This window comes from Bombyx mori, chromosome 2 (genome assembly GCF_030269925.1).
Source record: "Bombyx mori chromosome 2, ASM3026992v2".
Taxonomy (NCBI): domain Eukaryota; kingdom Metazoa; phylum Arthropoda; class Insecta; order Lepidoptera; family Bombycidae; genus Bombyx; species Bombyx mori.
In genome coordinates this window covers 1,852,842-1,865,037 of record NC_085108.1, presented here as the reverse complement: position 1 = coordinate 1,865,037, position 12,196 = coordinate 1,852,842, and the positions used below count along the sequence as shown (strand labels likewise).

At 37.8% G+C, this 12,196-nt stretch overlaps 1 long non-coding RNA gene across 1 annotated transcript; it reads left to right on the top strand.

Moving 5' to 3' along the window:
* The first annotated feature begins 2,784 nt into the window (after positions 1-2,784).
* LOC119629771 (uncharacterized) lies at positions 2,785-5,600 on the top strand. The gene is made up of 2 exons (XR_009975455.1): positions 2,785-2,959; positions 4,000-5,600. It is a non-coding gene; the product is annotated as an uncharacterized LOC119629771 (long non-coding RNA).
* Positions 5,601-12,196: the final 6,596 nt, after the last annotated feature.

The window sequence follows — 12,196 nt, the reverse complement described above, 5'->3', positions numbered from 1 at the left end:
TTATCTGGTTTCCAGTCACATAGTCATGATAGGTCCATTAACATCAATTGTGTTTCGCCTTTCAAATATATTTTAAGGTTTATGGATTGAAATATGCCGACTGCCAGTGAGTGGGTCGAACCTAATGAACTGCTCCTCACTCTTCTGTAGGTATGTCTTGTAAGACTAATGCAGATTATGGTATGCCAAACCTGGTTTTTTCAATTTTTAGATAATGACTTGGTACTTGTCCCTTCCAAGATTATTTGTCAGAAGACGAATTAATTTAACCCCATTCTCTGTTCTATAATGTTCTTACACAGGCGCCATTTACTATACACGGTATTTATTCATTTTGGCTTTCCAATACACACGGGTATACACATTTTTATGAAAGAGTAATCTCACGTATATACTGTGTCACGGGGCCCAAACCGGAATTGTTGCTAACACTGGCCCTAACAAGAGACGTACTTCGCAGAATCTACCACCGGATTGGAAACGCGACCAATTGAGAAGATCCGGCTAGAAACGCAGTGGGCTGCGTCTATGGTTTAATTTACTTGTCGAGCCCTTCGTCGCAAACGACGGGTCCGGCGAGGACGGTGACCGGTGCTTGAGGTACCTAAACGCACCGTTGGTGGATCGGGAGGATCCCTAATGACGTGTTTAAGGCGACGTCGACTGTTCACCATTCGATTCACAGGATCGGGTATGGAAGCACGTCAGCACAAGTAATTTTTGCGTATTTAAATTTAGTAGTGGTCCCGCAGTAGTCGGAATTCGACTATAATTAATTGAAATTATAAGCTTGAACATTATTATGGTTACATTGACAGACTGCTTCTACAGATTTCACCAAGACCACACTATAGACAAATAATATTAAAGAGAAACAATATTAAACTATTTTCAATTTGACCACAGACTTTAAGCATTAACTAAAGTTTGACAATAAACAAAGAGTATATATACATAATATGTGTGTGTGTCAAATATATGGCCGTGTGTGTATTTTTTTCTTTATTCATTTAATGTATCTTTTATGCATGATTTAAAAAAAATATTAGCATTGTGGACTTCTTCTCTATATTCTTTATAAGTGTGGAAAATTTCATACTCCTCCGTCCGCGCAATTTTCGTAAAAAGGGGTACAAAGTTTTTGCTTCACGTGTTAATATATAGATTTATTTCTAACTAGACGATGACCGGTATTTTTTTTATATTTTATATGTAAAAGACACAAATAATATAAACAAACAATTCATTTTCTTGGTCTAACCTTAAACCAAATACTCATTGCCTTCGGGTGGCTTAACAACGCCGTCTGCTGAAAGAGCTTAATAGTAAGCATGTAAGCCTTTCTTTCAAAAGTTAAAAATCATGACTTTTACATCTTTATATATTTATGAGGTAGTGATTTTTGTCAAAACGAACAAACATCTGTTTGCAAAACCGCAATCTGTTAGGAATACTTTAAAAATGTCTTCGCTACCTCATAGAACTGCCCTTTATGACAAAAGTTTTTTTAGTATGTCATCAAGAATATTTAATAAACTACCTATAAACATTTTGAAGACAGTAGATTCACAAGATTTTAAGCAAAAATTGCAAATATTTTTAATAGATAAGGCTTACTATAGTATGTCAGAATATTTAGACGATAACTTTAGATGATAAAGTAGAATAATTTAAGTTTTTTTTTTTTTTAATGTAGATTAAACTTACACCTAATATTTGTACGCTTTACTAGCAGGACATAGTGATACATTTATTAATATTAGCTTATTAATCTTTGTTAAACTATGACCACAAATAATAATAAAATAAATAAATAAGTATTATTATTCGCCAATAGATGTCGGGAAGAGTTGATTATTGAAAACACGATTAAAACAATATTTTCTGAAAATAGTTCGTAGCTAGATCGATTTATCGCCCCCGAAATCGCCTGTATACTAAATTTTATGAAAATCGTTGGAGCCGTTTCCGAGATTCAGATTATATACATATATATATTGATATACAAGAATTGCTCGTTTAAGGGTATATATAAGATTAAGAGACGTTTTGTCATTAACTCTAAAACTGTTTGCACGTGAACAATTAAATGTGATTGTTCAATTCGTTAAGTGATTAAATAATTTAATTGCTTTTAAAATTTGATACGTACACAAAGACATCATAATTTATTATAAGTAACACTGTCTGTAATATCAATCTGTCTATGAAGATGATATCTAATATATCAAAATTCTCGTGTCACAATGTTCGTTCCCATACTCCTCCGAAACCGCTTGACCGATTCTTATGAAATTTTTTATGCATATTCAATAAGCCTGAGAATCGGCTACTGTCTATTTTTCATACCCCTAAGTGATTAGGGCTGTCCACCCCTAACATATTTTTTTTATTTGGCCTTTAATTTGTTATAATGAGGTATTATGTGGTTGAATTAGGTTTTTGTTATTTTTATTATATATTCCCTCATCGTTCACAGCGCTACATGCCTCTTTCACTCATTTACCACATCCTTACACACTTACAATAAGTTAGTTTTTTTTTCTACACTAGAAATTCCCTAGAAATCTTATATATGGCAAAACAATGTTTGCCGGGACAGCTAGTAATTGATAAAAGATTAATAATAAATGATTTAACTCTCGCTACCGCTGTGTGCTTAGTGCGAGTTTACACGGAAACTTATGCAAAAAATACAAAAAAAAAAAAAATTATCAATACTTATTATTAATTCATTACAAAATTCGATAATTTTTAAAAAGAAACAAAGACTTTGAGTAGGCGTTGATAAGATAACTTGTAACGAAATCGTGTTCGCGTTTATTATAAAAGAAGTTTTTTTTTTAATATATTTCAACTATCATAGAACAAAATTGTGCTCGGTACGGGCGTTTCAAGTTATCGGCGCATGATGTCGAAGACTGTAATATTTACTCTCACTATTCTGATTGGGATCAGCGTAAGTTATTAAAATTGTTAAACTTCACTGGTGGTAGGACCTCTTGGGAGTCCGCACGGGCAGGTACCACCACCCCGCCTATTTCCGCCGTGAAGCAGTAATGCGTTTCGGTTCGAAGGGTGGGGTAGCCGTTGTAGCTATACTGAGACCGTAGAACTTATATCTCGATGTGGGTGGCGCATTTACGTTGTAGATGTCTATGGGCTCCAGTAACCACTCAACACCAGGTGGGCTGTGAGCTCGTCCATCCATTAAAGCAATAAAACTGTGGAGTGAATGTTGCGCAGTATTTGTAGTGTGCTAGGTAGGACGTACTGCTCTTAACGTACCTTAGTTTCCACTTGTCCATGAGGCGGTTCATGTTTCGTCACCCCTAGCTTTGCAAGTACAACTTGCAAAACAACTTTTGATAAAAATATATTTAAATGATTTTTTAAATAAATTAAAAATAATTTTACGGTTTAAACTCGCTTTATATAAAAATAGCGGCGGCGATTTTGTTTTCCCCGGTTTTTGTTAAGACCGATATATTCATGTGCCTCTGGTGAGATTTACAACGACACATGAAATGTGTCTCAAATCAAATGAAATCAAAAAAAATTATTCAACATAAATGAAAGTACATACTTGTTGAACGTCAAAAGAACTACCGCCAATTCACAAGAACTAGCCTCCGTCCTGAGAAGAATTGGCAAGAAACTCAGCGGGCTTGTTTTTTTATTATTTTTTAAATATTAAATTACTTTTTTTTTAATATTAGAATTTTTTTTAAATATTCATTTTTACAATGAGTATTATAACATAACAATTATTACAATATTGAAATGCCCGGAGCGAGCAACTCATTCCCACTTTGTCCAATCTTCTAGATAATCATTGACTTTATAGTAAGCTTTATTGCACAGATGTTCTTTAATAGTTTTCTTAAACCTATGTATATGTAGGTTCTGTACATCTTGTGGGATTTTGTTGTACAGGCGCACGTTTGAATAGATCTGAATTGAAATAAACAGCTAACGATTAATAAATTTCCTCCACAGAGCTCCCTGCAATACACGTCGAACGGCTGCGTAACTCAACGCATAGAGGCGACACCATCACCATTCACTAGCCAACTGTTTTCGTGCCGAAACCTGCCGTGTGCGGATTCCGCGAGGGCTCAGAGCACCAGAGCTACCAACAGAGCGAAACTAAACGACTTAGCGCATGTTTTGAAGCTGTCCGCAATACAAAACCTCATGATCGCAGCCAACGTTTGCAAGAGCACGAAAGATGGGCTGTGGGCAGACGATAATCGATTACAATATCAGGACGCAATCGTTAGCAGCTTAAATTGCGAATACCCGAAAATCGTCAAAATTTATAAGTGATCCTGAACAATGTAGCCGATAGCACGTTTAATTTGCAATTAACATCATTCATCATTATCCTGCCCTTCTCCCAGTCACCTGGGGTCGGCGCAACATGCTTTCTCCTTCCATACCCTTCTATCATATACCATTTCTTCGCTCACTCCCCTCTTACCCATATCGTCTTTCACACAGTCCATCTATTTCTTCTTAGGTCTACCTCTTCCTCTATATCCTTCCACATTCATAGTTAACACTCTCTTACCAACCTCATTTTCATTTCGTCTCATCACATGTCCATACCATCCCAAACGCGCACTTCTCAGCTTCTCTGTCACAGGTGCCACTTTCAGACTTCCTCTAACATATTCATTCCGTATTCTATCCATTCTCGTTACTCCACAAATCCATCGCAACATTCGCATTTCTGCTGCATGCAATCGCTTTTCATCCGTCACTTTCGTTGTCCAACAAGCTGATCCATACCAGACGGCAGGCCTTATTAATATCGTCTTTCACACAGTCCATCCATTTCTTCTTAGGTCTACCTCTTCTCTTACCAACCTCATTTTCATTTCGTCTCAACACATGTCCATACCATCCCAAATGCGCACTCCTCAGCTTCTCTGTCACAGCTGCCACTTTCAGACTTCCTCTAACATATTCATTCCGTATTCTATCCATTCTCGTTACTCCACACATCCATCGCAACATTCGCATCTCTGCTGCATGCAATCGCCTTTCATCCGTCACTTTCGTTGTCCAACAAGCTGATCCATACCAGACGGCCTTATTAAGGTCTTATATATCCTCCCTTTTAGGGGAAGTGGAATGTGTGAGTCACATATGGTGCCCGTGACCTGCCGCCATTTCATCCATCCTGCGTCAATTCTGTGCCTCACAATACGATCCAGTTCACCGTTTTTTTTTTTTTGCAATTAACAACAATTGTGTAATTCATTTGGAAATTCAACGCTGGAGAAACAAAGACAACAATACTTAACAATATAGTGCTGTATTAATATTTTGTTTTTAAAGCATTCAATTAAGGCGCCGATAAGGTTTCTTTAAAATTAAACCTACTTATAGCAGCATCAAAAACTCATCTCAGTATTATATTCGCGATTTTCGCGGCCCGTTGACAAAATTAAATCTGCTTTTACGAAGCGGGAGCAACATTATTTTTAACTAGAGGCCCGCTCCGGCCACGCTCGGGTCTTTAAGAAAAATTTCAACGATTTTTAACCTTGTTTTATTTTTTTAAATAAAAGAACTTTTGAGTTTTGAAAGAAGAAGAAATTTTAAATTTTGAAGTCGCCGTGGCCTAAAGGATGAGACGTCCGGTGCATTCGTATATAGCTATGCACCGGTGTTCCAATCCTGCAGGCGGGTACCAATTTTTGTAATGAAATACGTACTCAACAAATGTTCACGATTGGCTTTCACGGTGAAGGAATAACATCGTGTAATAAAAACCAAACCCGCAAAATTATAATTTGCGTAATCACTGGTGGCAGGACCTCTTGTGAGTCCGCACGGGTAGGTACCACCACCTCGCCTATTTCCGCCGTGAAGCGGTAATGCGTTTCGGTTCGAAGGGTGGGGTAGCCGTTGTAACTATACTGAGACCTTAGAACTTATATCTCGAGGTGGGTGGCGCATTTACGTTGTAGATGTCTATGGGCTCCAGTAACCACTTAACAACACCACGTGGGCTGTGAGCTCGTCCATCCATGTAAGCAAAAAAACAAAAACAAAAAACATATTTCGGCATAGTTAGAGATATGCTGTCGCGACACTTTTTATACATAATAATTCGTAGTAAATTATTTGATTCTATAATCAATAGTTTTCGCAGGGCACGCGATGTAAATAATATTTTAGGTAATTTTTTTACTCCTTGGATTACATTATTGGAGTTTTAGTAAGATCCCTATTTTTTTTTTTTTTAAATATTATAATCTATGTCACTCGTGAATAGTGTAGCTTTCAAACAGTGAAAGAATTTTTCAAATCGGTTCAGTAGTTTCGGAGCCTATTCAATACAAACAAACAAACAAATCTTTCCTCTTTATAATATTAAGTATAGATGACAACAAAAATAAAACCAAACCGTAAAAGTAGTCTTAAAAAATGCTAACCTTAATCAGCGCGGCATTTATTTAGCTGGTTAAACAAAAAATAATATCCGTTATAGGGAAGCCATGTTGAGATTCGAGTTTCTAGTTTCACACGGATTAAGCTTGTCAATTAAAGTCAGAGGAAAAATCATGGTTAGTGGTTGGATACGCTTCGATTTGTGATTGAACGTAACGATTGTATTCAATTGGTACTTAGTCTAAGCGCCTAAACAGACTTAACGCCTCACCAACTGATTCACAATGCATGCAATGCAATAAAAAAGTCTTAAACATTGTAATAGAACACGTTTTTAACACGAACTAGTGGTCCCGCAGTAGTCGAAATTCGACTATAATTAATTGGAATTGTAAGTTTGTACACTATTATGATTGTGTTTTATACTTCTATAATCACAAATTTCGCCAAGACTACACTATAAAAAATATTAACGAAGACAAACAATATTTAATCTCAATTTGATAACAGAAATCAAGAACAAAAATTTTGACAATATATAGTATACATGCGGGTGTGCATCAACTACATGGTATGTAGTGTGTGTAATGTTTTGTTTATTGATTTAATGTATCTTTTATGCATTATTTAAAAAAAATATTAGCATTGTGCACTTCTTCTCTATATTCTCTATAAGTGTGGAAAATTTCATACTCCTCCGTCCGCGCAATTTTCGTAAAAAGGGATACAAAGTTTTTGTTTCACGTATTAATATCACACATCACAATCACAAGATCACAAGGCAAGATCTTCGTTATTATTTGTACCATTTCCGTTGTATTAATCATGAGATATATTCTCATGAGCTGTATTAGATGTCAAATCTGGCCAAATGCTTAAAATCGATTAGAAAGCTTCTCCCGAATTTCGCCCAAAGCGATCTGAAGCAAATTTGGCAATAAATAAAAATGTATTTTTTTGAAGTGAAACTTCTTTAGGGTTGAGGGTAACATTTTTGCAGAACGTCACGCAGGTATGCAACGGAAGTGACATCAAACTACTATTGAAATTAAGTACTTGTCAAATGTCAGTAGTAGTAGTAATTGTTGTATTTTTCCAACTGGAAAGGCAAATGTATCATACCATACAGCCTAATATTTTATATTTTTTTTGTGAAAAATGTTAATAGGAATTGAAATGAAATGAAAAGAATTTGGAACATTAATCAAATAGCGTGAAATTAAATTAGTCAATTCAATTGGCAAAATATTAGTCATTTACAATTTAGAAATCTAAACATAATGTGACTGTCAACACTGAGGTTTGAGATTGACATTTGACAGACTTTTGGCGGGAACATATCTTCCTTTTTCCCTTCCTCTAAGTCTCGGAAATGTAAAGTTTTAGATTTGTATAAATATAAGCAAGACTTATAAATTAGTTCGCCAAAAAAGTTTCACTTCTGACATGTGTACTTTGTACGCACGCACTTTTTTTTGTTTCTTAATGCTATCTTGTAAGCTAGGGTTACTAGATTTGCTGATTCAGAGATTGCGACCTGAAATTGTATTCACATTAATAGATCTATAAGCTCATATAAACACAGAAGAGACGTGCAAACAACTTGTACATTAGCAACATGGTTTGCTTCACTCTCTGCAATTTCCCGTGAGATATTCCTGCAAATGTCATTGCTTGCCACGGCATTTAGGTTTGTGCACGAGAGCTGAATTAAAAAAAAAATCGCATCCGAAAAAAGACCAAATAAATATGTACAACAATTTAGAACCATTCAGACATGTTTTGAGATGACTACTTATGTCCGTGACCGACCATTCAATATGCAACAAAAAAAGACGTGTGGCACTCGGGGACTGCCGCGGTAAAGCTATTGAAAAGCATTTTTTATCAACTTATGCAATTACAATTAGACAATAATAATTTAATTTTAAAACAATAATAAAAATAATAGACTACGCTATATTTATAAACATTAGCAAAAGCAAACCATTAACTGTCCCCTTCACACTCATAAGCTAGACCGCGTGAGAGAGAGATGGGCAGACTTTTCATGATGCTTATGCAGTGCGACGTCACGCCACTTATTCACAAACACTACACCAGCGCAACGTGTGAATATGTTGAACGCGAGCTACATGGTAGGCGTAGTGGGGGTGTCAGGTTATTTTCGTTACGGAATTTCTTGATTCAGTCGCCGCGCTCAAGGCCCGTGATAGAAGCTATGCAATAGCTTAAAAATAATCCATTTGTTGCTATCGGGGACTTAAGTCATCCGCCACAAAATGCCCCCTGTGTGTTTGCTTACATTTGTCGCTAGGGGCGCTGTTCCAACTGCATACAAATTTGAGTTAACTTTTACGCTATCGAGAACGTTAAAAAACTCGCACTAAGCATACTATTTGATAGGTGACTACAGTCACCGGTTGAAAAACGCCAGCTATACACCATATTCTTACACGGTAGGCAGCGGCTTGGCTCTGCCCCTGGCATTGCTGAAGTCCATGGGCGACGGTAACCACTCACCATCAGGTGGGCCGTATGCTCGTCTGCCTACAAGGGCAATAAAAAAAAATACGCTGCGGAGACGCGGACTTTGCGGCAGGTCGAGAAAAGCGGCAGATGTGGTGCGGGAGACGAACGCTTGGTATTTCATGGATCTATTCTATTGCATAGGTTTAAGAAAACTATTAAAGAACATCTGTGCAATAAAGCTTACTATAAAGTCAATGATTATCTAGAAGATTGTACAAAGTTAGAATGAGTTGCTCACTCCGGGCATTTCAATATTGCAATAATTGTTACGTTATAAAAAAAAATTCTGGAGGTAGGACCTCTTGAGAGTCCGCGCGGGTAGGTACCATCACCCTGCCTATTTCTGCCGTAGAGCAGTAATAACAGTACAGTAAAGTAAATGCGTTTCGGTTTGAAGGGTGTGGCAGCCGTTGTAACTATACTTGACACCTTACGACCTTATATTTTTTTTTTTTTTTATTTTATTGCTTAGATGGGTGGACGAGCTCTCAGCCCACCTGATGTTAAGTGGTTACTGGAGCCCATAGACATCTACAACGTGGACGCGCCACCCACCTTGAGATACAAGTTCTAAAGTCTCAGTATAGTTACAACGGCTACCCCACCCTTCAAACCGAAACGCATTACTGCTTCACGGCCGAAATAAGCAGGGCGGTGGTACCTATCCGCGCGGACTCACAAGTGGTCCTACCACCAGTAATTACGCAAATTATAATTTTGCGGGTTTGATTTTTATTACACGATGTTATTCCTTCACCGTGGAAGTCAATCGTGAACATTTGTTCAGTACGTATTTCATTAGAAAAATTGGTACCCGCCTGCGGGATTCGAACACCGGTGCATCGCTTCAACACGAATGCACCGGACGTCTTATCCTTTAGGCCACAACGACTTCAAATCAATCTCAAGGTGGGTGGTGCATTTACGTTGTAGATGTCTATGTGCTCCAGTAACCACTTAACACCAGGTGGGCTGTGAGCTCGTCCACCCCTCTAAACAATAAATAAATAAAAACAGTAGAGAAACAATGATAGTTTGGTTTTTAATCAAACAGGTGTTCGTAATTGTTTCCTTATTAGATCGCCCGAAAGACGAAAACTGCAGAATATCTCCAAAGTCACGTCTATATGCCATTTAGATATGAACCATGCGGATTTTCAGGGAAACTGCTTGGTGTCAAAGCTGATGAAGTTCAGAGTCAACTCATTCTGAAGTCACTCAGTGAAACAACATGGCCGCTAAACTCATTCTTTTCGTCTGCGCCATCGCCCTCGTAGCCCAGGTAAGTCTTTTAATTTTTAAATTGAATTAAATGGACTTATAAAGTCATCGTGGCCTGAAGGATAAGACGTCCCGTGCATTCGTATATAGCGATGCAGCGATGTTCGAGTCCCGCAGGCGGGTACCATTTTTTCTAATGAAATACGTACTTAACAATTGTTCACGATTGACTTCCACGGTGAAGGAATAACATCGTGTAATAAAAATCAAACCCGCAAAATTATAATTTGCGTAATTACTGGTGGTAGGACCTCTTGTGAGTCCGCACGGGTAGGTACCACCGCCCCGCCTATTTCTGCCGTGAAGCAGTAATGCGTTTCGGTTTGAAGGGTGGGGCAGCCGTTGTAATTATACTGAGACCTTAGAACTTATATCTCAAGGTGGGTGGCGCATTTACGTTGTAGATGTCTATGGGCTCCAGTAACCACTTAACACCAGGTGGGCTGTGAGCTCGTCCACCCCTCTAAACAATAAATAAAGAAAACTCCTTGTAAAAACGAATATTTAATAAAAATCTAATATTAAAAAAAATTCTAATAATTAAAAAAAAAGGCATGCCCGCTGAGTTTCTTGCCAGTTCTTCTCAGGACGGAGGCTAGTTTCTGTGAGTTGGCGGTAGTTCTTTTTGACGTTCAACAAGTATGTACTTTCAAATATGTTGAATAAAAAAAAAAAATTTGATTTCATTTGATTTGGTCGAGCTTCGCACCAATATCTCCATTCTTCAAGAACTCGGCATTAAGCAGCGTCTTTAGGCACTCGTGCATGGGCGCATACTATCATTTTCGGACATGTCTCCCGACTAGGAAATTACTCCATAGAGCGCCTTGTCGCTCAGGGCAAAGTAGAAGGCACTAGATCGCGCGGAAGGTTGCCGACCAAGTCAAGTCGGCAGTGGCAGTTGTTTGCATGAGTGTACCAGACTACTTTGACAGAATACTTTGGTCATATAGCAAGAAAACCCTCTGACAACCTGGAGAGACTCATAGTGACGGGTAAAGTGGATGGAAGACGATCCAGAGGTCGTAGCCGAAAAAGATGGAGTGACCGAGTGTCTGAGTGTCTGGACATGAGTCTGAACCACGCACTTCACTGTGCCACAGACCGACATAAGTGGCTACAAATTACAAAAAAAGGTCACAGGCGGGCGCATCACGATGCTCAGCAATGAGCGATCGACTGAAGGAGGAGGAGGACCAGACTCACCACAAACCGGGATTGGTGATTGTTCGTGAGGCGCATAACATCTGCCCAAAGCGATGATACTGAATAACGATCACGACCGCTCTGACAAGAGTGATACGACAAAGGATACGCCATAGGTGGCTATAGTCACCGGCTGAAAAATTCCGGCTATACACAATGGGTGATATGCGCAATTTCAGCACGGAGCTTTTCTCGTCTTAGAACAGCGATCTTACGTTTGCCGCTAGGGGCGCTGTTCTAACTCCATACAAATTTAAGTTAACTTTTACGATATCGAGAACGTTAAACGTTAAGCGCCATAGTTAAAGTCTTTGTTTCTTTTTAAAAATTATCGAATTTTGTAATGAATTAATAATAAACTAGAGGTCCCGCAGTAGTCGAAATTCGACTATAATTAATTGGAATTGTAAGTTTGTACACTATTATGATTGTAATTTATACTTCTATAATCACAAATTTCGCCAAGACTACACTATAAAAAATATTAACAAAGGCAAACAATATTTAATCTATTCTCAATTTGACAACAGACGTCAAGAACAAAAGTTTGACAATAAATAGTATGCATGCATGTGTGCGTCACATACATGGTATGTAGTGTGTGTAATGTTTTCTTTATTGATTTAATGTATCTTTTACGCATTATTTAAAAAAAAAATAGTATTGTGCACTTCTTCTCTATATTCTCTATAAGTGTGGAAAATTGCATACTCCTCCGTCCGCGCAATTTTCGTAAAAAGGGATACAAAGTTTTTGCTTCACGTATTAATAT